This window comes from Pinus tabuliformis, chromosome J, assembly GCF_031772625.1.
Source record: "Pinus tabuliformis cultivar Carrire ecotype Pingquan chromosome J, CPIR1, whole genome shotgun sequence".
Taxonomy (NCBI): Eukaryota; Viridiplantae; Streptophyta; class Pinopsida; order Pinales; family Pinaceae; genus Pinus; species Pinus tabuliformis.
Genome location: NC_142295.1, coordinates 824,331,838 through 824,359,056, shown reverse-complemented (window position 1 = coordinate 824,359,056; position 27,219 = coordinate 824,331,838). Strand labels below are relative to the sequence as shown.

Sequence of the window (27,219 nt, the reverse complement as noted above, 5' to 3'; positions counted from 1 at the left end):
AAGCACAATCCTATTGAAGACATCAGCTAACAAACAATGTAAAACACAGTCATGTCGGCTTGCAAATATATATAAATGACAAGTCGGCTCAAATAATAGACAGATCATTTCAATGGACACGTCGGTTAATTATGGAGGATGAACTACTATAAATACCCATCTAGGGTATCCGCAAAATAGCAGTGAAGAACTCAGACTTATCTGAGATTTTCGGAGGTTTGTCACAGGGTAATTTTTGTATGGGTACAGGTCAGATATCCACATTACAGGAGTAAGGATACCTCTGCAACATCGGTGGCAATTACATTGATAAATATCTCAGTCTCCTCATGATCACAGTCTCAACGTGCTAAACATAGTCACAATGTAAGATATTCTCGACATACTTACTGTTATAGTCTCGGCATACCTTTGGATGGAGAGATACAGTCTCGACATACTTGTAATGAAGAAGATTTACAATCAAAGTCTTGGGATAGCTGTAATAAGGGAATCCTGGTGATCAAATAGAGAACGCAGTCATAATCACTCATTCTGAACGCAGCAATCTTCGAACACAATCATAATGATTCTTGATGATCCCATCGTAGCTCACTCAGTTCGGTGTAATTATGATGAATACATCTCTCAGTAACATACTTTGACACAACATACAATTTGGACGAAGTTAAATTCTCGATCTCTCTTTGATGAAGACATAGTTACAAGTATCAATCATGCAAAGATCTCAGTGAAGATGTGACAATGAAGGTGAAGTAATGATCTCGTTGTTATAATGAATATCTCAGTGAAGGTGCAACAATAATGACTTCGGTGTAGCAGCAGTGATGATGATCTCAGCTATGACGAAGAAGAGGATTGGTGTCTTGGTCTTGGAGTGGCATAATAGGTCAAGGGTCATGGTTTTGGTATTCGTAAATTGGAATCTCTATAAGAAGAATTTTCTGCGGGTTTTTCTCTCCAAGAGGGAGAGGTTTTGGCCCTGGTAGAAAGCCAAACATCTTGTGTTCTTGTCTCTTTGTTTTGGTAGCTATTTGGTGAACCAAAGAAGACACACTGTAATAGTAATAAGTGAAGATTGGAATAAGAAGAAAAATTAAAAACACCTCACAAATAGTTATCATGCTAAGAGGAATCACATTAACTACATTTGCCCTAGATTTTTCAACATGGTATCAGAGCTAAGCTGTTGAAGTCAAAGGAAGGGCAACAAAAAGAGAGATACAAGGATCAGTTTTCAAGAAGGGCATCAAAGCAAGTTGAAGGGTTTTGTCAAGATTGAAAGATCAAGTCTACAACAAGCAGTCTACAATAGAAAGAACTTGGGTCTCCACAAGCCATCATCAAAAGGCCACCAAAACCCTCATCAAGATGTTTGCAAAGCAAAGTAACTCAAAAGATCTCAAAATTAAAGAAACAGGTTGAAAGCCTAGCAACAATCCTGATCTACACTACTAAAGAAGGTAAAGCATATTGAAGAAGAAAAAGCATTGTCATCATCTTCAAGGTTATAAAAGCAAGGATCATCTCCTTCCCTAGAAGAAGATCATCCAAAGGAAGCAGTAGATCATCCTCATCAAAAGGGAGCAACCTTTTCCATTGAAGAAAGGCTTTCGATCAAAGAGAAGATCATCCAAGAGGAAACTCCAATACATCTTCTCCAACCAACATCAAAGTGAGCAAGTAGAAGAGTTCATCTTGACTTTTCAAGTAAGTATCTTTCATTTTTATAATCAAGGTTGGTTAAATGACTTCATGATTGTAAGGAGATCTATGGATTGAATGGGTCATTAAATGTCCTTGCATGAAATGAGGCGGATTGTCATAATCCTCATAGACAAAAGAAGTCAGTGAACATATCAAGGAAAAAGGTGTTCTTTGAATTCATGGGAAGGAACTATTAAGGTTCTATCATCGCCATGTACCAAGAACGAAGACATCAAAGAGATATATGAAATGCTAGAGGATACATTCTTTGAAAAATGCAGTATAGAAGGCCACATCACTTGGACTTGATCTACACAAAATGAAGGTATCAAAGAAAGAAAGAATATCTTCATGAGATCTCAATTGGGAGATCTAGGAAAGATGATAAGAAAATAATCATCAAGGTAACAAATATCCATGAACAACGAAGGTTAGCTCTTGTGGTATCTATGTTAGATAGAAGGCAGAAATGTTGAAGGAAACAATTATGTGCAGAAAGGAAAGGAAAAGACAGAATAATATAAGATTCAATGCTATGGAAAGAAGCTCATATCGCCGGAAAGATGAAGCTAAAGAAAAGGGCCAAGGAAAGAGGGAGCAATAGATCTCCACTACGATTAATATGGCCTCCCTCACAAAAGGATATTATCATAAGCTCCTCGATCTTTTGTTAAAGATGTGACCGTGATATTAAGATGCATTGTAGCATCATGAAAGCATTAGAAGCAAGAGCTTGTGGCATCACCATGGGAATCATGAAGAACAAAATCCGTGGCAGTCAAACATGAAAGACATAACTCTTGTGAACCTCATCGGACATTGAAGGAAAGGAAGAAGTCATCCAGGACAGGTCTCATCATACATCAAGTCAAAAGGGAAACATCTGCCAAGTTGAGGATATGCAAGATCCTCAAGATTCTCTGATAGAATCCTTATTAGAGGATGCACTAATCTAGAGAGGAAGCAAGTGTTTCATTAATAACTCCAACTCATGGAATTCATGGATGATGTTATGGTGACATAAGAATAGAAGCAGATCAAGGGGTTGAAGACACTTCAATCAAGAAAGCTGTTGGAAGAAGCCTAGATGACCTAAAGTTGAAACGAGGTATGTATGCGTGTATTTAATTTTATAATGTCATGTCATATGGTTGCAGGTAATATTGATCATCACCTCTATCTTAAGAAGCATGATCAAGGGAAAAGGATCTCCTCCTCTGAAAAGATGCAGAAAGGCATAAGTCACACTAGATGAAATCAACATTAAATGTCCTGATATAAAGTATGAGGTGGTTGACTACAATTACAAAACTCTGATTAGAAACCTCTGAGAATGGAATGTGTGAGGAAGAAAGAGATCGTGAGCTATGCAACTATGATGAAGGAAATCAACATCCAAAAGACAAAGAAGAGTTGACTAGGAAATCTCTCGAAAGATATGAAGACTCTGATGAAAGTCTGAAAATGGAGACCCTTGACAATAGATATCTTTGGGAGATGTGTCAACATGTATGTAGGAAGCTGATACCTACAAAAAGATGTCATGATAAAGAGCCATCTAGTAAGGTACGATTTGATTTAATGATATGTTTCTTGAATGATATCTGGATAAGTTAATGCAGGGCTACTAACAAGTACACCTAGCATTCATGTGATGGATGGAAGAAGCATGATGAGAAAGAAGTACTCATATGACGAAGGTTCTAGATATGAAGAAGGGCACTGTCCATGAAGAAAGGAATGACAAGACGAACTAAGGAGGAATGTGATTGATGGTTGTTGCCCTACAAGGAAGAAGCTCAACTAAAAGTCATGACATCAAGCAAAGAAGTTGATCAAGCAACTGAAGGACCCACGAAGAAGAAGTTGCTGATATATAGAAGAGTCCCTAGCTAAGAGGGAGCTCTGACAAGTTCCTGATTAAAAGGGAGCTGGGGCAAGTTTCTAATTAGAGGAAACTTGGGCATATCTTCCTCAGTTGAGAGGGAGAGATAGACACAACATTCTTGTCTTCACTTTGGAAGAAAGAATGGAGGATTGGGTAATCATCTGGCATCTAATGTTCTTTGAGGATGTGTAGGGCATCCAAGACAAGAGTAGGCAAGAGGACCGATATTCTTTGAGGGTTGGGAACCCAAGATAAGAATAGTCTTAGAAGGTCATACTCAGTGAACACCTAGGTGGGTATGTACCTTGAGAGACCATGATGAAGGTGTCTATAGTCATTGGTCTTGCCAACATTGTGTGTGCTCTAATCTAATGAGAGATAGAGCTATCAGTCAAGGCCTTGCTGTGGAAACAATGTTGGTTAATATGATGCTATAACAGAAGTTACCAATCTGATTCTTCTTATGAGAAATTCTTCAGATTGAGAATGACCAAGTAACATTATATATACCTCCCTAGTTAAGAGGGAGTGTTGAAGAAAGTGTAACTAGGTTCGATATTTACAAATGTAATTTTGATCTTTGTACTTGTCAAGAAAAAGAAATATTATTTTTGTAATTTATAAGAATGAGTTTCTTGCTTATTTCATAGGTCTAGGAAAGTCAAAGAGTCAAAGTCATGTATGAGGAGCTCTTCTTGAGCCTATGGGTAAACGTATACTAGTCTAAAATGCCCTCAAAGACAAGCACAATCCTCCTGAAGACATCAGCTAACAAATGATGTAAAACATAGTTATGTCGGCCTGCAAATATATATAAATGACAAGTCGGCTCAAATAATAGACACATCCTTTCAATGGACACGTCGGTTAAATATGGAGGACAAACTACTATAAATACCCGGCTAGGGTATTCGCAAAACAATAGTGAAGAACTCAGACTTGTCTGAGATTTTTAGAGGTCTGTCAAAGGGTCATTTTCGTATGGGTAAAGGTAAGATATCCGCATTACAAGAGTAAGGATACCTCTGCAACATCGGTGGCAATTACAGTGATAAATATCTCAATCTCCTCATTATCACAGTCTTAACATGCTAAACATAGTTAGAATGTAAGATATTCTCGACATACATATTGTTATAGTCTCGACATACTTGTGGATGGAGAGATACAAGCTCGTCATACTTGTAATGAAGAAGATTTATAATCAAAGTCTCGGGATAGCTGTAATAAGAGAATCTTGGTGATCAAATAGAGAACGTAGTCATAATCTCTCATTCTGAATGCAATCATAATTGAACACAGTCATAATGAATCTTGATGATCCCATTGTAGCTCACTCAGTCTCGGTGTAATTGTGATGAATAGATCTCTTAGTAACATACTTTGACACAGCATACAATTTGGACGAAGTTAAGTTCTCGGTCTCTGTTTGATGAAGACATAGTTACAGGTATCAATCATGAAAATATCTCAGTGAAGATGTGACAATGAAGGTGCAGTAATGATCTCTTTGTTGTAATGAATATATCAGTGGAGGTGCAATGATAATGACTTCGGTGTAGCAGCAGTGATGATGATCTTAGCTATGAGGAAGAAAAGGATTGGTGTCTTGGTCTTGGAGTGGCATAATAGGTCAAGGGTCATGGTCTTGGTATGCGTTGATTGGAATCTCTATAAGAAGAATTTTGTGCGGGTTTTCCTCTCAAGAGGGAGAGGTTTTGGCCGTTGCAGAAAGCCAAACATCTTGTGTTCTTGTCTCTTTGTTTTGGTAGCTATTTGGTGAACTAAAGAAGAGACGCTGTAATAGTAATAAGTGAAGATTGGAATAAGAAGAAAAATTAAAAACACCTCACACATAGTTCTCATGCTAAGAAGATTCACATTAACTTCATTTGCCCTAGATTCTTCAACAGGGGTAACACCACATATACAAAATACACTAATATTTTTTTTTCTTTTAATTTTAAAAAACATATTCAAAGTTAAAAATCAAAACTATTCATGAGTGACAACATTAGAATTGAAATCATTAGTTAATTCATAAATTTGAATATTGACATCATGATGCACCATGCTTTATACAAAAAGGATAATTGTTAATACAAAATTGAGTGTCTCATCAATGTTCACTCTATTGATACGATGATGTACAATAGGTCTAACTACATGTCAGAAAATGGTTGTATATGCTCATCAATTGAATATTTCAACTCTATATCTTAATCAACCTGTCATCTTCCTTGATAGTTGGCTTAAAATCTAAAAATTCCCATCTAATTATAGTGGTAAATGAATATTGTACATTGTTTGAGAAAATGCTATAGTCTATGTATCATACTGTTCTAAGAGGACTCTTCACCTTGGATGGGATTGATCTAATTAAATTATTAATGACACAACCATCCTTTGTACACTATATTATTATCTATATATTGTCTTAAAGTTTTTTCTAAGCATTATCAAAAATTGAAAATTGACATTTGGATGTGTCAAACCTTTCCTAGTAGCATTATCATGCGCTATACAACCTGTAGGTATTTAATAGCTTATACAACTATACAACCTACGAATTACTAATAAGTGATCAAACTAAAAATGTAAATAGAATATTTGCTTTTAGGGTTTCAAATAGGTGGCAAATATTGTTTAAAAAAACTAAATAAAAACCAAATCTCCACCGTTATTTGCTTGGGATTCGGCGTGTGAGAGCTAGTTGACACAAGGTCCGTTTCAATAGCATGGGATCCGTTTCCGGGTTTGAAGGGTCTGTTTACGTGGCGGATCCTATGTTTATCTAGGTGGATCCATCTGTATCCATATCCGAAATGGGGATCTGTGAATCTGGCATCTAGACCCTGTGGATCCAGTAACATAAAGTTTTTTTTTCTTGTATATATTTCTCTTAGTTTAACTGCATTGACAACACTGCTTGTTTTTCCTTAGACCATATCTTTGCCAAGTTCTAGTAGCCTAATTTCTAAAAGCCTAAATCCCATTCTATACAGAAAATTCCTATAGTCGAAATGCCTGAAGCAGACCCGACTAACCTGATATCTATATACATATTCTCACTGAAAAACAGAAATTGTAAATCCAAATTTTATAAAATGTTTAAAGGCATTAACATATGTCTAATGATCTTCCTTTGAGCAGTCATACAATGTTGGGTGGCTCAGTATCTCATTAATGAATGAACAAGTCGCAAGAATTGGTGTTTGAATTAGGATTGGAAACTTTTTTTGACAATGGCTCTCTTAAGTGTTGGCTTGAATATTTGACATGAATGACAAAGTCTATTGCAAAAGCAACTCAGTTGTTGCATTCATATTGTGGTAGCCCTGGACTTGGAAATAATTGCAGGAATGTCAAGGTTTCACCATCTGCTGAGCAAGGTTGTCGTATCATGCCCCTGAAACATGGAATCTTGATGAGTTTGCTAAATTTGGGGTTTATAAGGGTTTGAAAAACCCTAGTAAGAGTTTGAATAAGAAAGCCCTACGATTTGCGAAATCCGAGGATTGCTGATGATGAAAGTGATGAAAGATTGCAAGGATGAATGTTACTCTAGACCTAGGATTGATTGATGAAGATGAGCATTAGGGTTTGTAAACCCTAGGCTAATTCTAAAAGATCATTAGGGTTTGGAATTAAAACCATAGCCAACCAATTGATAATCATGTCTAGGGTTGGTGATGAAAGACTAAGGCTTATCAAGTTCTTCTGCTTAAGAAGAAACCTTAGCTCCTAGAAGATTTGACTCTTGATGGTGAGGTTGATTTGCAGGTTGGATGCAAGAAGGCTAAAGACTAAGAGGGAGATGTCATTTTCTCAAAAGATAAGTATCTTGTATTTCTCTTATTTCTTTTATCATGATGTGTAATCCTTAATGATGATGTAGGCAAGGTCAACTTCTTGATGATGACGTGGACTCCTTGATGATGATGATATGTACGAGATTAACTCCTTGATGTATGGAACTAGGTTGACTGATCCAAGAAGACTAAGATCAAGAGGGAACTGGCACATTCTCAACTCTCGAGAGATAAGTACTTTCTTGATTATTTCTATTGTTGTTTCATTATGAGTCTCTTGTCTTTGTATATCTTGCTTGGTTTCATTTGTTCTTCCATGGCCTCCTAGCGAGGATTGCAATTACATAATGAAGACAACCAAGGTGTGGCAATCATTGGAAATTGATGGAAGAACAATGTGACAAGAAGACTCTTGACTGGATGAAATCTGTACTCAGAGGGAGCAAACAAGATCAACCTAATTGATGCATGTTTTGGTCCATGATGTAAAGAAGTCGATTGTGACTTCGAATATGAAGATGGTTAGAATGATGTTGATCTAAATCAGCTAAAGATGAGCTTGTGACCTTTCCGATATAATAAGGGCTGAGGACCTCTTCAATGTAAGAAGGAGTTGGTTGAAGAATTATAAGATTGAAAGTGTGGCACGAGCCTGGTGACATCCTTGCTGAGGTTGTGGCGTGATGGACTGTGAGTCCTTGGACACTTGATGAAAAATTTGAAGAAGTTGTGAGACTCTACTGAATCCCCTTGATTGGCTCGTCTAACCACCTGATGCATGGAATTGCTAACTTTATCCAGACTAGATGTTTTGGTCTGAATGACATGGATGTTCCTGCTACATATAACCTGATTGAAGCTAGAAATGTAATTGATTTGTGAAACAGTTTGGCTTCGGAAGCTGTTTACTTATCTATTTGATGGAATCGACCATGGTATACATGCCTGCGAATGTGCAAGTTGCTGATATTTGCTTCAATGAGAAGCCACTTATTATTTTCTGGATTCAACTATGGCACACTTTTCTGTTGATGGGCAGGTTGCTGATATTTGCTTTTGTGAGAAACCTCTTGTTGTTTGCTGGTTTCAACCATGGATGCTGATATTTGCTTCTATGAGAAGCCCCAATTGAAGCTCAATGAATAGCCAAATGTTGTTGTCTGCTAGAATGTTTGATAAAGTGCTGAAGTTTGCCATGGCTACTTTTCTACTAGTGAGCTAGTTGCTAATGTTTATGTGAGAAGCTTGGAATGGCCGAGGGAGCATTGATCGATAGCACCACGAATCTTCCTTATGTTGTGTTTGGGAGACCTATGGAATGGTTGGGAAGATTATCACTCCCTTAGGTGTTGACCGAGAGGCCAGTGAGTCTAGTTAGGGAGTTTGATTTTGAGGCCTGTTGTGATCTCTCCCTTAGGTGTTGATTGGGAGACCTTTGGTTTGGTCGGGGAGATTGATATTGAGTTCCCTTAGGTTGTGGGCCGGGAGACCTATGGTTTAGTCGAGAAGGATGAGTTCTCTCCCTTAGGCCGTGGATTTGGAGACTGTATAGTCAGGGATTGAGATAAGGATTCCTTCCTTGGGATGTGGGCCGGGAGACCTTGTTTATGGTCAGGGGGATGTACCCTGTGCATATGATTGGCCTCATTGATTGGTCCCACGGGTTAGTAGGGCATTGACCTAGATGCCATGGGGTTGTGGCTTGTGGGATATGTTGGATGCTATGTATCTTTCCTTATGATGTGACTGATGATCTCTCTCTTAAGTTGTGGCCGGGGGACCTATGGATTGGTTGGGGATATTGATCTTGATAGAGAGAGAGACTTGTACTTGTGATCTCTCCCTTAGGTTGTTGGCCGATGGACCTATGGATTGGTCGGGGACATTGACCTTGAGAGAGAGAATGAAAATACCTCAATGGCTAAGAGGGAGTGTTGGAAATATGGTAGCCATGATCGGTATTTTCATCATGAAGAAATTGGAAAATTCAAATTTTTATTTTTGCCTCCTAAAATATTCACATCTGCCTCCTTCTTGTTTAGGTCGGCTGAGCCCCTAAGAGGCACCCATTTTACCCCCTTTAAAGTCTATATAAAGGAGAGCCTTCCTCCATCATTTGGCACATCAATTTTGTCCTGATTATCTCTGATTTAGCGAAGTTGGGAGCAAAAGGAGGCCGAAATCTGAAGGAGGCTTGGCATTTGATCTTATTCATGGTTATTGGTTTGGCTTTTATCTTGATGTTATTTCTGGTGTATTGATGAATTTTGAACTCTCTCTCTCTCCTTTTTTGCTTAAGCGAGAGTGGTTCATTCTATTCAATTAACTAAAATGTTACATATTGTACATAAAAAGCAAGGGCGGTGTGGCCCACTTATATGACAAGCCAACCCAACTTTTGTTATCAAGCCAGAATTACATACCCTGGGCTGAGGGCCCACAAAACAATACAAAATATTCTTCGAAGACCGTGTGATCTTCCTCCTCAAATCAAAAGGTCGAGAGGCATTTCGGGTGGCAAACATGCACACCCCTTAACCATTAACTCGGACCTGATAAGACCATTGAACTGACTTTAAAAGTCATTTCGGGTCCGCCTGGGGAGTTAACCCCCGAGCACATTACCTGCTCGAAATCCACCAGAAGTGCACGATCCCAGGATGACAGTGCTACTAGCATGGAACTTAACCTCCCTATCGGACCCGAAGCTTGATAAAAATCCGACCTAAGTAATTTCGGGTCCGATTTAATTGTTAAAGTTCTTGCTGTTGTCCACGTGAAATCCATGGGATTGCTGTGATTGCGCCAACCTGCCACCATTTTAAATGAGTCCTTAGCCCAATTAATTAAAAGGCCCTTCTTAATGTAATTAGGGTCCATGTGAAGACTAGTCCTGTTTATAGTTTCCCGCCTGAGAACCATAAGTGTGTATAGTTCCGGGAGCATTTTCCCACCCAAAAACCAAATGCAGACTTTAGAGGGGTATCTGACCTCCTACTCGCACTTTGCCATATACTGCTTCCCCCTGTGGACCAAAATTCCTCTGTCTCCATCAGTCTTCATCCTGCCTATTTTCCTTGCTTTGATAGAACTCTCTATCTAAGGCCGCCTATTTGGAGCATTCTTCCCGCAGATGTCCTTGGGGAGTCCTTATCCAGTCATATCTTATATTGCTTTTGGAACAGAGAACGCCTTCGTTTGCCAAAATATCGCTAATCTGTTGGCTATTCTGCACACATGGATAAAACTAAGGGTTCTCATGGTCTGCAGGTGGGATTGAATACGGTTGTAAACTTGCAGTAACCTCCACTGTCTCGACACTTTCTCTGGTGCTGAGCCATTGCCAATTTTCTTGACCGAATTAACTATCAATCCGGAATCAGTAGGAACTCTCTCTCTCTCTCTCCCATAAGGAAGAATTTTTGGGTTTTCCCATTGTGGGCTTTGCCCTAGCCTCAGGCCTAATTTCTGTGTCTTTTGCCTCATGGTTATTTTCCACTGCTCTTTCATGGTTTAATGGTTGATATTTTCTTCTGAATAACTGCTTAATGATTTTGAATGAATGTTATGTGAAATTAATGCTAACTGATCATTGGAAGTAGTTATCATGTAGAAGACAAATTATTTCTAGCGTGTGCCCTATAAAATTCAACATTGCATTGGATCACACATTTCACTTCGAACCGCCCTCATAAAAATGCTACAGTAGGGTAGGAGTGGAATCCACTAGGAGAGTAGCATAACAATTTTCTTCTTAGATGTGTTGATGTGGAGCTTACTTGTACAATGATGAGATTATGAGGTTTTCACATGCCCTTGAGAAGAGCATGTGTCCCGCAATCGGAGCCATATGTTATCCCTCCTTTTAGTAGGGGTACCCATAGTAATTTTTTTTTTGCATTTATATCTCACATTTTGATGAGAAGGGTATATTTGTGACATGGCATAGCCTTCTTGATTTGGTTGCATTTTGATTTTTGTGCACTTCCATGTTTCCCAAGGCATTTCACATTGTTCAAGTCACTTCACTTACATCGAGGCATTGGTCACACCTCCTGAGGCAGTTTGGGCCTATTTGTGGATATTTTGTCCTCTTCTACTCATGCCACATGGAAGATCCTTGAACACTGCCATATTTACCACTTTATGAATTCATTTTGTGTGTTGATTGTTAGTTTTTATAGCATCAAATGTGTTTTAGCCACGAAATTTGGTGGAGAGGCTACAATACATGTATTCTCTAGAACGCAGAAATCGTTTCTGGAAATTCCACCTAGAGACGACTAAATTAAGATAATTAATATTTTTTTTAATGGTTGCTAAGTCTAAACTTAGGAAAATTGATTAATTAAAGGGTATTAATTAAGTCACGGTGAGAATCTTCTAGAAGAAGACATGGATTGAGTTCTGGTTAATCTTGGCCATCGATTATGCTTTAATCTTGGTCGTTGATGTCTCAACTAGAGATTATAAGAAGAGATTCGATGGTGGTTGGAGAACACACTTGAGACACCAGAAATTCGATTTGGCCAAGAAATCGATCTCTATAGTAGTAGCATTCAGTTATCGGAGGTGATTCAGTAAGATCGAAGCAGTGAGAGAGGAGTAGGGATAATAAGGCTAGAGGGAGATTTTCCACTCTGGTGAGTGCATAGCGGAGAGGCAGCGAGTGCCACAAAAGGCAGCACAGAGCAGAGAGGCAATGCAGTTCTTTAGAGGGGAATCTGTATTTTGCTGGGGAGAAGCAGTGATTCAATGCCAGAAGCCGGAGTGGGAGCCCGGAGGCTAGGAGAATCGATCTTCCAGACAACAACTGATCAGTTAGCGAGAGAGATGCTGGTCCGAGTTGTGGGACGCAACACTGCGTAGGCTAACGCAGGGACTGCGTAGAGGCAACATAGAGTAGCTCATCTTGAGCCAAGGTCAGTGTTGGGTCACTGGTGGGAGTGAGATTTTTCTCACTTGACTTTTTGTTAGTCATTTCTTTGTATGGATTGCTAGATTTGAACATCCATAGTTTTGTACTCAATTTACTACTGCAAAATAATAAAACCCTCAGTTGCTTCATCGGTTTTCCCAGGTTGGGTTTTTCCGGGGACATTGGTCCAAAAATAACTGTGTATTTGTGTCTGTGCATCTATTCTTCCAGCATTATTTTTCTTCCGCAGTATTGTATTTGTGAATGCTGCAGTGTATTAGTTTCGATATTTATCGTAGGACATAGTAAATAATTTGTTCAATTTATTTAACAAATAGAAGAAACTTAATCAGTTGTTGTAGTAAGATTCCGGATTTCAGAATGTTCACATGGTATCAGAGCAAAGATCATAAGCCGAAGAGCTCAATAGTAGAAGGGAAGAGCAATTTCGAATCTCTGCAGAGGTAGCAGTTCGAAACCCTTAGAGGTAGCGCAATCCTTGGCTAGGAGGGTCAGTTTTTTAGGAAAGTTTATTTCTTTGAGAGAGTCGACAGAGAATATATTTTCTAGATCAAAGATTACCAGAGGCAGAGGGAGAAGCGATACTTTCCTTGTAGAGCAGATCTTCAGTTGGGACGCAGTTATTTTGCAGCAGTTTGCTAGTGCAAAATAACGTTAGGAGGAAGGAAGAGCACACACTGAGGGAATTCTTTTCTCAGGGGACTTCTATCCCAGAAGTTCGATTTTTCCTAGCAGAGAAACAATAGTTGTGAGTAGAGGAGGAGAGGAGGAATTCGACTTTCTTCAGAGATGGCATTAGCAGGGTTGAGAGATCAGGATCGGTTGGAGGGAGCCTCCAACTATGTGATCTGGAAGGCAAAAATTTCTTGTCTTCTAGATGAATACGATCTCAAAACTTACATCGTTAGTGTGGTAGCTGTACCCGCATATATAGATCTGCTAAAGACCTACAAGAAGGAGATGGCGAAAGCAAAGAGGCTGATTCTCGATGGGGTTCGAGATCACGTAGTGTCTCACATAGCTGGCAAAGATACTCCTCGGCAGATGTGGGAGGCTCTAGAGTCTAGCTATGCTATACGAGGGATCTTCCGAGCAGCGGATGATGTGCCTTGAGGAGACGCTGAGATGCACAAGGATGCAAAAAGGGGAGCGCATAGACCCCTTTCTCACTAGGCTTCAGGATATCCAAGACTAGTTATCTGTAGTAGGGTCAACGCCCCAACCTACATAATTGGTGCGGTTAGCTCTCAACAACGTTTCCGAAGAATGGCAGGTCTTCGTCTAGAGTATTCTGGGCAGAGAAAAGTTTCTAGGTTGGGATCGAATGTGGGCTGATTTGTAGCAGGAGGAGATGAGGCGAGATTTGGTGAAGAGCACCATCAATGGCAACAGCAACAACAGTGGGACGAAGCAAGTGAAGGAAGAAGAGAATGTGGCCCTCCCATCAAAGGGGCAGCAGGAGTAACGCAGAACGAAGGACATTTCCAAAGTGAAATGCTTCAGATGTGGTGAGCTTGGCCACTACAACACTCAATGTCCTCTCAGAAAGAAGGACAAAGAGGAGAAGCAGGATCAACAGGCTGCATCCACGAAGATTGACACGCTGTCCTCCAGATTGGAGGAAGAGTTTGCCATGATCATTGATATACCTCTAGGAGTGAGGTGGGGTGATTTGGTTTTGTAGCCCCAGAGAGCTACAGGATGGGCAATATTCTTGAGGAAGTCCACCTTATGAATCAATACCTTGCTACGGGAGCCCATAACATGCAGTAGTAGGATGGATCAGTGGCAAATGATTAGTCAGATGCCAGAGTGACAGGTGTAGTGGTTATTAGTTGTTAGATACTATGCAGCACAGTGCAAAGTTGGCAGTAGTGTAGTTGGCACAGAGCAGAGTCAACAGTAGCGCAAAGGCTTCAGTGACAGCGCAGAGTCTAGCAGCAGTCAAGACTCGGGTGATATATGCATCATACTGATCACAGGTGATTCAGTTTTGGATGCTTTTCAGTTGCAGTTGCAGCAACAACAAATGGAGAGGGAGTTACATTGCAGATGCAGTGTTGGCAGCAGTTCAACAATGCCAACAACAACACAAATGCAACATATATTAGAGTTGCGCAGTAGTTGATGGGAAGCAACAGCCAGGCATCAACAACGTGACAGGAGGTGGTGTAGAGACAAGGTGTTGCTTCAGTGGGTTGCAGCGCTAGAACACATTCCTTGCTAAGAGGGAGTGTTAGTTTTTGTAGCATTAGATGTGTTCTAGCCACGAAATTTGGTGGAGAGGCTAGAATACATGTATTCTCCAAAACCCAGAAATCGATTCTGGAAATTCCACGTAGTGACGACTAAATTAAAATAATTAATCTTTTTTTTAATGGTTCCTAAGTCTAAACTTAGGAAAACTGATTAATTAAAGGTTATTTAAGTCATGGTGAGAATCTTCTAGACGAAGACATGGATTGAGTTTTAGTTACTCTTAGCCATCGATTATGTTTTAATCTTGGTCGTTGATGTCTCAACGAGAGATTAAAAGAAGAAATTCGATGGGGGTTGGAGAACACACTTGAGACACTAGAAATTTGATTTTGTCGCGAAATCGATCTCCAAAGTAGCAGCATTTAGTTGTTGGAGGTGATTCAGTAAGATTGTAGTGAGAGAGGGGCAGGGATAATAAGGTCGGAGGGAGATTTTCCAGTCCGGTGAGTGCATAACAAAGAGTGCCGCGGAGAGGCAGCGCAATGCTTCAGAGGGGAATCCGTATTTTGCGGGGAGAAGCAGTGATTCAGTGCCTGAAGCCGGAGTGGGAGCCCCGAGGCTAGGAGAATCGATCTTCCAGAAAATAGCTGATCAGGTAGTGAGAGAGACGTTGGTCCGAGTTGTGGGACACAACACTGTGTAGGCTGACGCAGGGATTTTGCAGAGGCAACAGGGAGCAACTCATCTTGAGCCAAGGTCAGTGTCAGATCGCTGGTGGGAGTGAGATTTTTCTCACTGACTTTTTGTCAGTCATTTCTTTGTATGGATTACTAGATTTGAGCATCCATAGTTTTGTACTCAGATTTACTACTGCATAATAATAAAACCCTTAGCTGCTGCATTGGTTTTCCCATGTTGGGGGTTTTTTTTGGGGACATTGGTCCAAAAATAACTGTGTATTTGTGTGTGTGCGTCTATTCTTCTAGCATTATTTTTCTTCCGTAGTATTATATTTATGAAGGCTGCAGTGTATTAGTTTCGATATTTAACATGGGGCACAATAAATAATTTGTTCTGTTTATTTAACAAATAGAAGAAACTTAATCAGTTGCTGCAGTAGGATTCCGGATTTCAGAATTTTCACATTGATTTGTACACATGGCAGCTGTGGGGTTTTATTGTAGCTTTGGTGACTTGGTAGAGTGATATGGGTGACGTGTCATTTCCTTGTTGCATCTTGAATGATGTGGACATAGCCAAGGGGTTAATTTCTCTTGGGTCCTAGCCTCTTTGCCTAGTCTAGAAACATTGGATGATTGACCTAAGAGGGTTTTCTTCTTAATCTCATCTTGCTAGTTAATTCTTACTGAATCAATGCCCTAATAGGATAGTCTGATTGATCTTAATATCCCTCCACCACCTGTTTTTCCTATTTTACAAGAAACCCTAAAAATCTCCAAAAAATATCTTTCACTGAGACTATTGTTGACATCACCTTGTGCTTATTTGACTAAGCCTTATGATGTTGGTAGGGAAATCTCCCTTGAGTTGGAGGAAAGTCAACATAAAGCGAGATGACAAGTTGCTAAGGTGATAGTGGGTGACTTGCTTGAAGGTTCTCGTTAGATTGTGCATTGTGGATTGGGGCTTTTATCACAGGCATACAATTTGGGTGGTAACAACCAATATTACATTTCAACATGGTTGTGCCATCATTTTTTGTCAAATAGGAAAGCTTTACTCCTAAATTGAGACTGGTTGCATCAATCATCAGGTTTTAGAACCTTTGTTGAAACACTTCACGACCCCAAGCATGCAGTTTTGCCTCCCTTGACATATACGATGAAAGGTTACAAAATCAGATGTAGGAAAGAGCTATTGCTGTGTGATTGAAGGGTTGAATGAAAGAGAGAAGGATCCTAAGATTCTTGTTCTTGGTGATTATAACTTGTGTGCTACTGAAAAGCCACCACATTATCTAGATGCTTTGCCGCCAAAGAAAAAGAACATACCAAAGGGATAATCCCTTCAACCTCCTATTCTAGTCCTCAAACTAGATGCACAAAAATAGGGGTTTAAACTACAGTAATGGTCACCTGATAAATAAAGTGACAGTGATCCTCTTGCTTCACTATTTCAACCATTTTCAAGCACTCTATATGATCAAAAGTTACTGTATATTCCTTTTAACAAATTTTCAGTGACATATAGCATTCCTTAGATCACACCATCAGTTGCTAGATGTTTGGTGGCTTATCCAAGACACGTTTGCAGATTGTATTACACATCTAAATAAACATTTCAGAATTGTCAATTTTCAACTGGATCTTCAATTTCAGCCTCACATACTCACAAGAGGTGTAATGTTGCCAATCACTTCAGTGTGGGGTTATCTTCCTTCTAGCCTAATTTGTCACCTTTAGGCTAGAAAAAGGGGAAAATTACTAAGGGGGCAAAGGAATTTTGTTCACAATATAAATAAATAAAAAAGAAAAGCGACAAAAGTCACTTGGAGAAAATAACGGGAAACTCACTTGACTTTATCAGATAAAATAATAATAAAGGTGCTTCTAGAAGATTGGAAAAGGTCCCAATGAATCTTTAAAAGGGGAGAGGTCATTTCATTGGCATCTTATTCTATTGATCATTTTTTGTATTTTGACTTGGCTCAAGGGAGTTCAGTGCAAGGGTTTCAAGTGAAACCATCAGTTGATTTCGATGGACTTTGAGTGTCACCCTAGTTGGCCATTGCAGGAGATCACTTCAGGTCTTCCATTGTGTTTATTGCAGGTGTTGGAGCATAATTTCCAGAGGAGAAACCCTTGATCCATGGGTTGATTTTTTGAGCATAGATATTGTTATTGCAGGTCATTTGTTGAGTTGAGCCGGTTATTGGAGGCCGAATTTATTCTTGTGGAGGGCGCATTGCTTGGAGGGCCGAATTCTATTCTGGTCAAGCTTATAATTTCCTTGGAGGCTGATTTATGCTAAGGGCTGAGTCCAATCCTTAGAGGCCGAATCATTCCATTGAGAAGGTCGAATTTCTAAGGGCAAGAATCACTAAATTATTGTGCCATATTAACTTGCAGAAGGAGGCTGAGACTTTTGTCCTTAAGGAGGCTGGATTGGGTTGGTTTGGAGGTCAAAATTGTCAAAGCTAGAGGGGGCCAGATTACAATTTGCCAAGAGGCCGAATTTGTGTATAGGAGGAGGCCGAAATTCTTTCTCCAAGGGGGCTGAATTGATCATTCTAGTGGGAGGACAAATTGCTTTTCCAGTGGTTGAGAATCACCTTTCGTTAGAGGCCGAATTGGTGGCTGAGACTGAGTTTGTTTATAGCATTTCAGAGGGGCCAAATTCACTATTTGCTGAAGGCCAAATTCTAGCCTAGGTCGAATACAATTGCAAAACCTAAGTTTAATTTTTGAAGCCACATTTCCATTGTTGAGGTCAAGTAATCTCACAGGAGGCTGAGTTATTTCTTGGAGTCGAATTTTCATTCATTAGTGGGCTGAGTTTGCTGTTGCTAGGACCAAAGTTCTCACTGTTATATTTCTCAGAAGGGGCCGTGTCCATCATCTTCAGGAGGTCGTATCAGTGCTCACGCTGAATTCTTCTAGAACTGAGATAACTATTGTCGGGTGATCTTCATATTTGAGAGAGGAGTTCTAGGTTCACAATTTGCTATTTTGCATATGTACTCTCTGATCAAATTAATAAAATTTTGATTGTGCCCTTGAGATACATTCCTGCTATCAATGTTTATTATTTTGTTCACAAATTGTTTGAAGAAATGTGCGTGCACAAAGTGTTTGATAAAATGTGTCAAAGGAAATTTTAATATTTTGTTGGGTTGTCTTAGCACATTTTAGCAGAGGTACATTATAGTGGTATCAGAGCATGATCTTGGCTAGCTGTGGAGATCTATTCAACATATTGATTTCTTGAGCAGTGCATATGACCCTTGGAGATAGAGAAAACGTGACATATAGGTGATAGAGGTACATGAGTAGGGAAAGAGAATTGTAGGTTGATTTCGAACCTAAGTCACCAGAGCATAGAGAAGGGGACCTGACCATACAAATGGGGAATTAGGACAAGGATGAGATAGCTTTTGAGAGCCTTCTCAAAGCTCTGAATGATTTGGCAAAAGGCCAAAGTGAGATAGTGGATACATTGAGGCAGCAAAACAATGGCCAACTGTAGGATAACAAGGGTAGTAATGGAGAGTCAAATGCTGGAGAAGGTACATCCCATAGTATACCCACAACCAATCTACAAAGTCATCCTCACATTTATAGTGGGCTACCTAGATCCACTATACCCAAATTTTTTGCCTGCCAGTAAATGGGAAATGTAGATTAGGATGATCCACCATTAGATGTCTACTTCCAGGAGTACCAATTGATGGGGCTTGACTTCCAAGCTACTATCACTTTTAATGAGTTTTGCAATCATAAAGGCCAAAATAAGGGCTTAATAGGGCATCCGCACAGAACATGGAGTTGCAGTGTATAGTTGGGAAATTGACTCTCTCAAAATTTGATGGTTCTGCTAGATGCACAACAAGAGCATGGGTCCAGAAACTTGATACTTATTTTCAGTTGAACCCAATGGTGGAGGTGGATGCTATCAAGCTAGCCACCCTACACCTAGAACGAGAAGCGCATGATTGGTGGCACCTTGGGGCATGCACGTGTAACCTCATATGAGGAATTCACACATAGGGTGATAAACTGATTTGATAGGAGGGATCTTGAGATACACTTTCAGGAATTGGCCTAGCTTAGATAGACAGGCAGTGTTGAAGCGTATATATCAAATTTTTAGAGGCTAGCAGTGATGGTGACAAACATATCATAAGCTTGATTAGTCAAGCTGTTTATAGAGGGTTTGGATGAGCCACTATGTAGGTGGGTGAAGGCCTACAGACCCACTTCCTTACAAGTTGCCGTCAAAAAAACATGATACATGCAAGATACAGTCCCTAAGACTAGAGTTCCTCCTAAACTGACCTTTCCACTGAAAGCTAAGGAGGTTAGACCTCCTTAGAAAGAGTGGACCGAAAGGAGTCAGTTGGATGAGGATACCAAGTGGACCTTAGGAGGAGGAAATTATGTTTTACTTGTCAAGATCCATGGGCACCAGGGCACAGGTATGCAGGTAAGAGTAAGGCTCACTACATTGAGGTATTCTCAAACAGTGAGGATGAAGAGGACGAGCAGGAGCAACCATAGGAGGAGGAACTCTGAGAGATGAAGAACGAGCAACCTCATGTCGGGGCTAAAGGCGATATTATTGCCTCACTTACAGGTGTCCCTAGTTTTCACACACTCAGGGTGAGGGGCACTGTACAGGGACAAAGAGTGACGATATTGATTAATGGGTGGGCTACCCACAATTTCATAGATGCCAACCTTATGTCCAGGAGGGGGCTAGCCACTGAGGAGTTTGAGGGGTTTTCGGTGGTGATACCAAGGAACAATCACATGGAGTACACCAGGATGATCCCAAAGTTGATTTTGACCATGGGGAATTATATAATCATAGATGATTTCGTTGTGGTTAATGTTCCCAACACCAATGTAATACTAGGAGTTCAGTGGATCTACTCTGTAGGGTGTTACAACACAAATTATAGGGAGATGGAGATGGAGTTCATGGGACGAGATGGCAAGAAGGTAGTATTAAGAGGTATGCACATCTATCTAGCAAAGCTGGTATCATCAAACATGATGGTGGTAGACTTGAGGCATGGGGACATTGAATGGGCAGTGGAGTGTCAGATTATCGATAGGAGATCAACAGATCAACCACAACAGTATCCAACAGATATTATGGCTTCATTGCAGAAACATCAGAAGGTTTTCAAAGACATTCCCCCAGGCAACTCTCCTTATAGAGGGTTTGAGCACATCAAGTTAGAGGAGGGGGTCTAGGCTATCATCACCACCCCATACCAGCATCTATAGGCCTATGAGGATGAGATCGAGAGAGCCATTGAGGCTTAGCTCGAGCCCATTTGCCTCATTAGTGGTTTTGGTGAAAAAGAAGGATGGGACCTTACAGATGTGTATAGACTACCGGTGCTTGAACAAAAAGACCATTAAGAATTGATACCCAATCCCAGATCGATGAGTTGAGGGGAGCTAAATATTTCTCCAAGATAGATCTTTGCTCTGGGTATCATCAAATTCAAGTTAGAGAGCAGGATATTTCGAAGATTGCTTTTCAATGCCACTATGGGCACTATGAGTTTTGGTGACGCCCTTTGGGCTAACCAATGTGCCAACCACCTTCCAGTGTTTCATGAATCATGTTTTTAATAGATAACTGCATAAGTATGTGTTGGTTTTCTTTGATGACGTTTTGGTGTACAACAGAACATGGGAGGTGCATTTGCAACATTTGGATGAGGTGTTGAGGATTTTGGAGGAATAGCAGTTCTATGCTAAACTGTCCAAATGCGAGTTTGGGTTTGCATGTGATTGGAGGAGAATTGGTGCAAGTGCACCAAGAGAAGATCCGAGCCATTATTGAGTGGCTGACCCCTCGACACCAAATAGACACCAGATCGAGAGGAGTTTTGAGGTGGGGGACATGGTATATTTGTGTCTGCAGCCTTATAGATGGTCCACCCTCAAACAAAAAGGTGTGATGAAGCTGAAGCCGTGATTTTATGGGCCATACATTGTCACCAAGAGAGTGGGGGAAGTAGCCTATGAGTTAGAGCTTCCAGAGGGGAGCACGATTCATAATGTCTTCCATGTATCTTGCCTGAAGAAGGCACTGGGGTAGTAGATCACATTTTCACCCGAATTGCATCCCTTGGATGAGGAGGGACAATTGGTGCTGGTTCGTATATTGGAGGTGAGAGAACAAAGGTTGAGAAGCAGGGTCATCAGGGAGTACCTTGTTCGATGGAAAGATTTACCGATGGAGGATGCAGCATAGGAAGGGGAGCAAATACTTCAACATCCAAGATTGTTCTTGCTTGGGGACAAGCAATCTTGGGTGGGGAGGACTGTAATGTCCCCAATCACTTGAGCAAGGGGTTATCTTCCTTCTAGTCTAATTTGTCTCCTTTAGGCTAGAAAAGGGGAAAATTACTAACGAGGCAAAGGAATTTTGTCTACATAATATAAATAAATAAAAAAAGGGGCAAAAGTCAAATGGACAAAATAAGGGGAAATTCACTTAAGTGACTTTATCAAATAAAATAATAATAAAGGTTCTTTTAGAAGATTGGAGAAAGGTCCCAACAAATCTTTAAAAGGGGAGAGGAGGTCACTTCATTGGCATCCTATTCTATTGATCGTTTTTTTTTATTTCGACTTTTGGCTCAAGAGTGTCCAGTGCAAGGATTTCAAGCAAAATCATCAACTAATTTCGGTGGACATCGAGTGCCACCCTAGTTGGCCATTTGGGGGCATCACTGCAGGTCTTCCATTGTGTTTATTACAGGTGTTGGAGGATAATTTCCGGAGGAGAAACCCTTGATCCAGGGGTGATTTTCCGAGCATAGATATTTTCATTGTAGGTCATTTATTGAGGCTGAGTTGGTCATTGGAGGCTGAATTTATTGTTGTGGAGGACGCATTGTCTAGAGGGCCGAATTCTCTTGTGGCCGAGCTTATAATTTCCTTGGAGGCTGATTTATGCCAAGAGATGAGTCCAACACTTAGCTTCTTCTAATGTGGTAAATATACCCTTCACATATGGCTCTTGAAACAATTTTTTTTTATTTGGTATACTGCACTAGTATTCAACTGTAAAGATCAAAAACATAATCTTTACATATGTAAGAATGAATCCAAAACTTTCCAAGCAGCTTTTAGCATCCAACAATAATTCTCAATAGTTACTCACACTTTCAACAACCATTGCAAATGGGAATAGCCACTCTTACGTACAGTTCAAGGCTCAAAATCTTCTCAACATAAAATAATAATATCCAAAATAAGATCCTAAATCTCTCCTATGAATGCATAAAGAAGTAATATCTCCTAAGTAACTCACGTAATAAGTCATATAATGTATAAAATAATAAGGAAGAAGTGATGGCTATGCTACATCTCTTAATATCCTCAACATAAAATAATAAAATCTCGTGAGCATAAAATGATAATATCCAAGATAAGATCCTAGATTTCTCCTATGAATGCATAAAGAACTAATATCTCCTAACTCAAGTGATAAGTCAAATTATACATAAAATAATAAGGAATGTGGTGGCTATGCCACATGTCTTATTCTCCTTAGCACAAATAATAAAATCTCCTCAACATAGAATAATGATATCCGAAATAAGTTCCTCAAACTCTCCTATGAATGCATAAAAAACTAATATCTCCTAACTAGCTCAAATGATAAGTCAAATAATGCATAAAATGATAAGTGGTGGCTATGCCACATGTCGTAGTCTCCAACAGAGTGCTAATCAAGCAAGGACATCTCCTCCAATGGGTAATTGACTATGTCCCTAATCTTCAATGATCCTACTCAAAGCTCTCCAATAGGTTTAATCCCGTAGAAGCTCTTGAAAATGTGCAGTAAGCCCTCTAAATGGCATGTGTGGCTCCTGTAGGTGAGACATCCCATTAATAATCATGAAAATATGTGCCATAAGATATCAAATGATGGATCAACCCACTAGGATCGGAAATGGAGTGTCAAAATTGGTGATCATATGTCGAAGTAGTTCTCAAAGCTAGGTCATCACCTCTAAATGGCTCAATAGCTTGGTTTTCGAGGTGTAACAACCCTCCAATCAAGTGCATACTAGATACATAATGTAAGGTGTCAACAAAGAATGTGCTAACATCAATCCATGTGTAATATCATCAAGTCAAACCACTATCTCAATAAAGGGGATGTACCCATCAAAATATACCATGATTTGTGAAATGCTTCGATATATGTGCCAAGGAGTGGAATGCTCCACTAAGAATGATAGTAAACCCCATTGCAACTCTATGCATGTGCTAAGAATCGCCCAACAAGCAAGGGTACTCAAGTATTAGGTCTTCAACAAGATGAGCCATGCAAAATATAGCTATTGAGTGTTGGGAATCATGATTGTTGTTAGACCAAAACCCGTAGGTGTTAGTCAACAATCACATCGCCAGAGATAAGGATCCACGAGAGGCAGTTAGTCCATGTCAGGAAACACACAGGGAGCGTTGGTTTATCTAATGTCAACAATCTCCCCCCCCAACGCGAGCCGGGTGTGTATCAAACTCGTGACCTATGCTCTGATACCACTTGTTGGGAATCATGATTGCTGTTAGACCAAAACCCACAGGTGTTAGTCAACGATCGCATCGCCATAGATAAGGATCCATGAGAGGCGGTTAGTCCATGTCACGAAACACACGGGGAACATTGGTTTATCCAATGTCCAACATTGAGATGGCTATAATTGCCTACAAATGTGTTCACGAGAGGAATGCTCAACTATAATTGTAAACAAATGATATGAAGATGCTAATCCAATGTCAGATAGGTCCAAAAGTGCTAGGGTGTAATATTCCTAACGGAAATATTAAGTGAATAACAAAAACATGCACTATAACAATAGTTAGGAAATTCAACACATACATAGGAAATCAAAACAAAGAGGAAGTGCACCAAAACTCTGAGCCATTTTATTTGTTTTGAGTAGAATGGAGTACGATGAGTATGAAAATAGGAACCTGGGCTTGCTACAACAAGCTAGGCGAAACCCAGGTTGGAATTGTGATGCCCAAGTACTGGAATGACTCCACCAAAAACCTCTGTGTTGACCCAGTAAATTACTACCACTGCTGCTGTAGGTGAACTGAGATTTCGACCCTCAAATCTACTCCAAAAATTATGCAAAATTAAATGTAGGCTCTCCACACCAGCTCCAACAAAACCCAAAAATATCTCACGGACCCAAGTGGTGGAAATGGTCCCGAGATAAACTGTGCCCTCCAACAATTTCTGCTACTGATTGCTGAATGGAACTAGGAGCTATGCCCTCGTAAGTGCTCAGAAAAATTTGTAAAATTAATCCTAGTCTCCTCTCACCAAACCCACAAAACCCAAAAAGGGTTTGGGTTGAATCCACCGACCCCTGGTGATCCCCAACAAGTGTGAATTACCCAATTTGGCCAAAAAATGCCCCACAAAATGCATTGTTGTGGGATGCCCGAAATATGACACTGAAATCCTATCAAAGTCCTACAAAGATCCCCTTCGGAAAATGCCTGATTTCTCCAACCCAAATTTCCTTGAAAAGAAGCCACTTCCTGCTCCTGTGCAATCTTGAGCCAGTGAGCTCTGCGCACAATCAAAATGAGGGGAAATTCGTCCCAAATTTTGACCTCACTTGCTACCCTGCAAAATACTCCAAATCTCTGGTCTTAACTATGAAGAATGTCTCAACAAAATCTTGGAGTCTCTAACCAATTGCAGCTGCTCCAAATGATGTGCTACGAATTCCTTTTGTGCTCGAGAGATGCGCATAGCTAGGAAAATTCCTACAATGAAGCTCAAGGAAAGCCTTGAATTGGACTCCCAAATTATCTCACTAGGGAGACACTCGAAGTTCTTCGAAATGAGGGTGGAATTCCGCCTGGAATTCTTGGTGCTAAACAACACTTTTCTTCTTGTGCTAAACAACCCCAAGAGAAGACGAAAGGTGAAATCTAATAGTCAAAGGATAATCCACAAAATGAGTCCATCCTCCTTTTATAATTTCTCGTCATGCCTCTAGACTCCTTTTTTTCAAAATTATTTTATCAGTGGGGGCCATTTTCCTCTAAGTTATTTTTGCCACCATTTAATAAAATAATAATTTGCCACTATTCTCCAATAAAATATTACTAGCCACCTTTCTCCAATAATATTTGCCCCTTTTAATAAATATTATTAAAATTGGGCAAAAATTCCTTAGTGACTACCATGCTCACAAAATTGGGGATATTACATAGGGTGCTCATCTAGTGAAGTCAAAATCCATGGCACATCATCATCATCTAACCAATGTGAGGGCGAGATAATCATATGACCAATTGCAAAGGTGAAGCTCTCTCTCCAAATGATATACCAATGTGCTAAGAGTTAGACCATGTTGCTTGTGAACCTGAGATTTATGGGGCTTTCAATGATCAAGCCCAGGTACATCCATAATAAACCACTGAAACAACTCTCTCTTGATGTTTTCAAGGGGCAACAAAAAAATAAGAGTGCAAAGAGAAACTCTCCTCCGGACTCTGTAGAACCCATTGGTGGCGATGGTCAACAATGTCACAAGGGAATTGTTGAGGAAAATATGTGCACCAATAACAATGCCAGTGTTTATCAAGTACTCTGTCGGTACCATCTTGCAAGCCTTTGACATTTGTGATGCAAATCACAAGTACAACTAAGTTGTGATAATAATCACAAGGGGTGTGATGAAAATCACATGTGATAAGAATCACGAGTGTAATACCTTCTACAATTTGAGAGGTAACAGTCTCCTTTATTCAAATAGGTCCAGAGCTATTGCGAGGTCCACATATAAGATATCATCTCTATCTTGTTGCAAGGGTTTATAAACGATAATTTCCTTGTGGAGATTAAGTTATGGGTGGATCCTTTTAGGCAGGCAGCAAGATCCAACTAGTTATGCCTACCAAGTTGGGATAATTAACCATTGTAACTTAGGTAATTAGTAACATTTTTATGGATCACTCAGGTTAATTAGGCCTCACTTCTTTATGAGACTGTTGTTAGTACTCATATTTTAACTTGGGGATGGTTAACCACTCAAAACTATTTAGAAATCTATATGACGTATTGTCATTTTTACCTTGTTTTTTTGTTACTTCCTTTATCCAACCAGTTATTGCTTACTCTCAATAACAAAGACTATATGTAGCTGTTTTTAAGTGCTTGCAAATTTGTTTTGAGTCTTGACAAACCATGTTGTCATGCATTGAAGTGTGTCCTCAACATGAAATAATGAAACTATTTCTTTTGTTAGTGGTTTTTGAGTTCTTGCAAATTTTTTCCACAAGCCATGTTCTCATGCATTGAAGTATATGCTCAACATAGAAACAATAATGAAACTATTTCTCTTTGCTAATTTGGTAACACTAGAGTGACTCTGAATTGTTATTTTGTTTTCTTTGTATTTAAAGTGCCTATTTCAAAGATATTTTATGTTTTGTTTGTGTAGTGAAGCTGTCATTCCAGTTAGGGAAGATTCAATATGGGACCTAGGTTCCCTAACCAAGGTATTTCACTCTAACCAACAAATTTTGTTGTTACTCCCCTTTATTGGGATAACTTGGTTCCTTTCAAATGTATGTGCCATGGAATTTTTTCTTGAGAGTGAGGTAGCATATTTTCCAAAGCTTTGAAATTGTGCCTAGTTTAGTTCTCCTGTCTTAGGTTATTTACATTCCATGATGCTTTGTCTCTCAGGTATAAATAGCTATTGATATGGTCTATTTTGTTTAGCTTAGCAATTTTCATGATCGAAAGTTTTATGGGTTTGTTTTTCCTAGCAGCATTTCCATATAACTTATGCCTTGTTTTGTTACGTCCTTCCTTGGCTTAGGTTTTTTATATTCATTGCTTTTTTCCTTATGAGATACAAATTACATGTAAAAGTGTAAGCATAAATTGCTAGTTCTCATGATGCTTCGAAATTTGAACAA

General features: G+C 39.7%; 1 long non-coding RNA gene across 1 annotated transcript in view; it reads left to right on the top strand.

The window, feature by feature from the left end:
• Nucleotides 1–26,989, top strand: part of LOC149229247 (uncharacterized) — a 66,019-nt gene extending 39,030 nt beyond the window's left edge. Inside the window, exons 4-5 of the long non-coding RNA XR_016248378.1 lie at nt 26,736–26,793; nt 26,984–26,989. This is a non-coding gene — a long non-coding RNA (uncharacterized LOC149229247). The remainder of the gene's footprint in view (nt 1–26,735; nt 26,794–26,983) is intronic.
• Nucleotides 26,990–27,219: the final 230 nt, after the last annotated feature.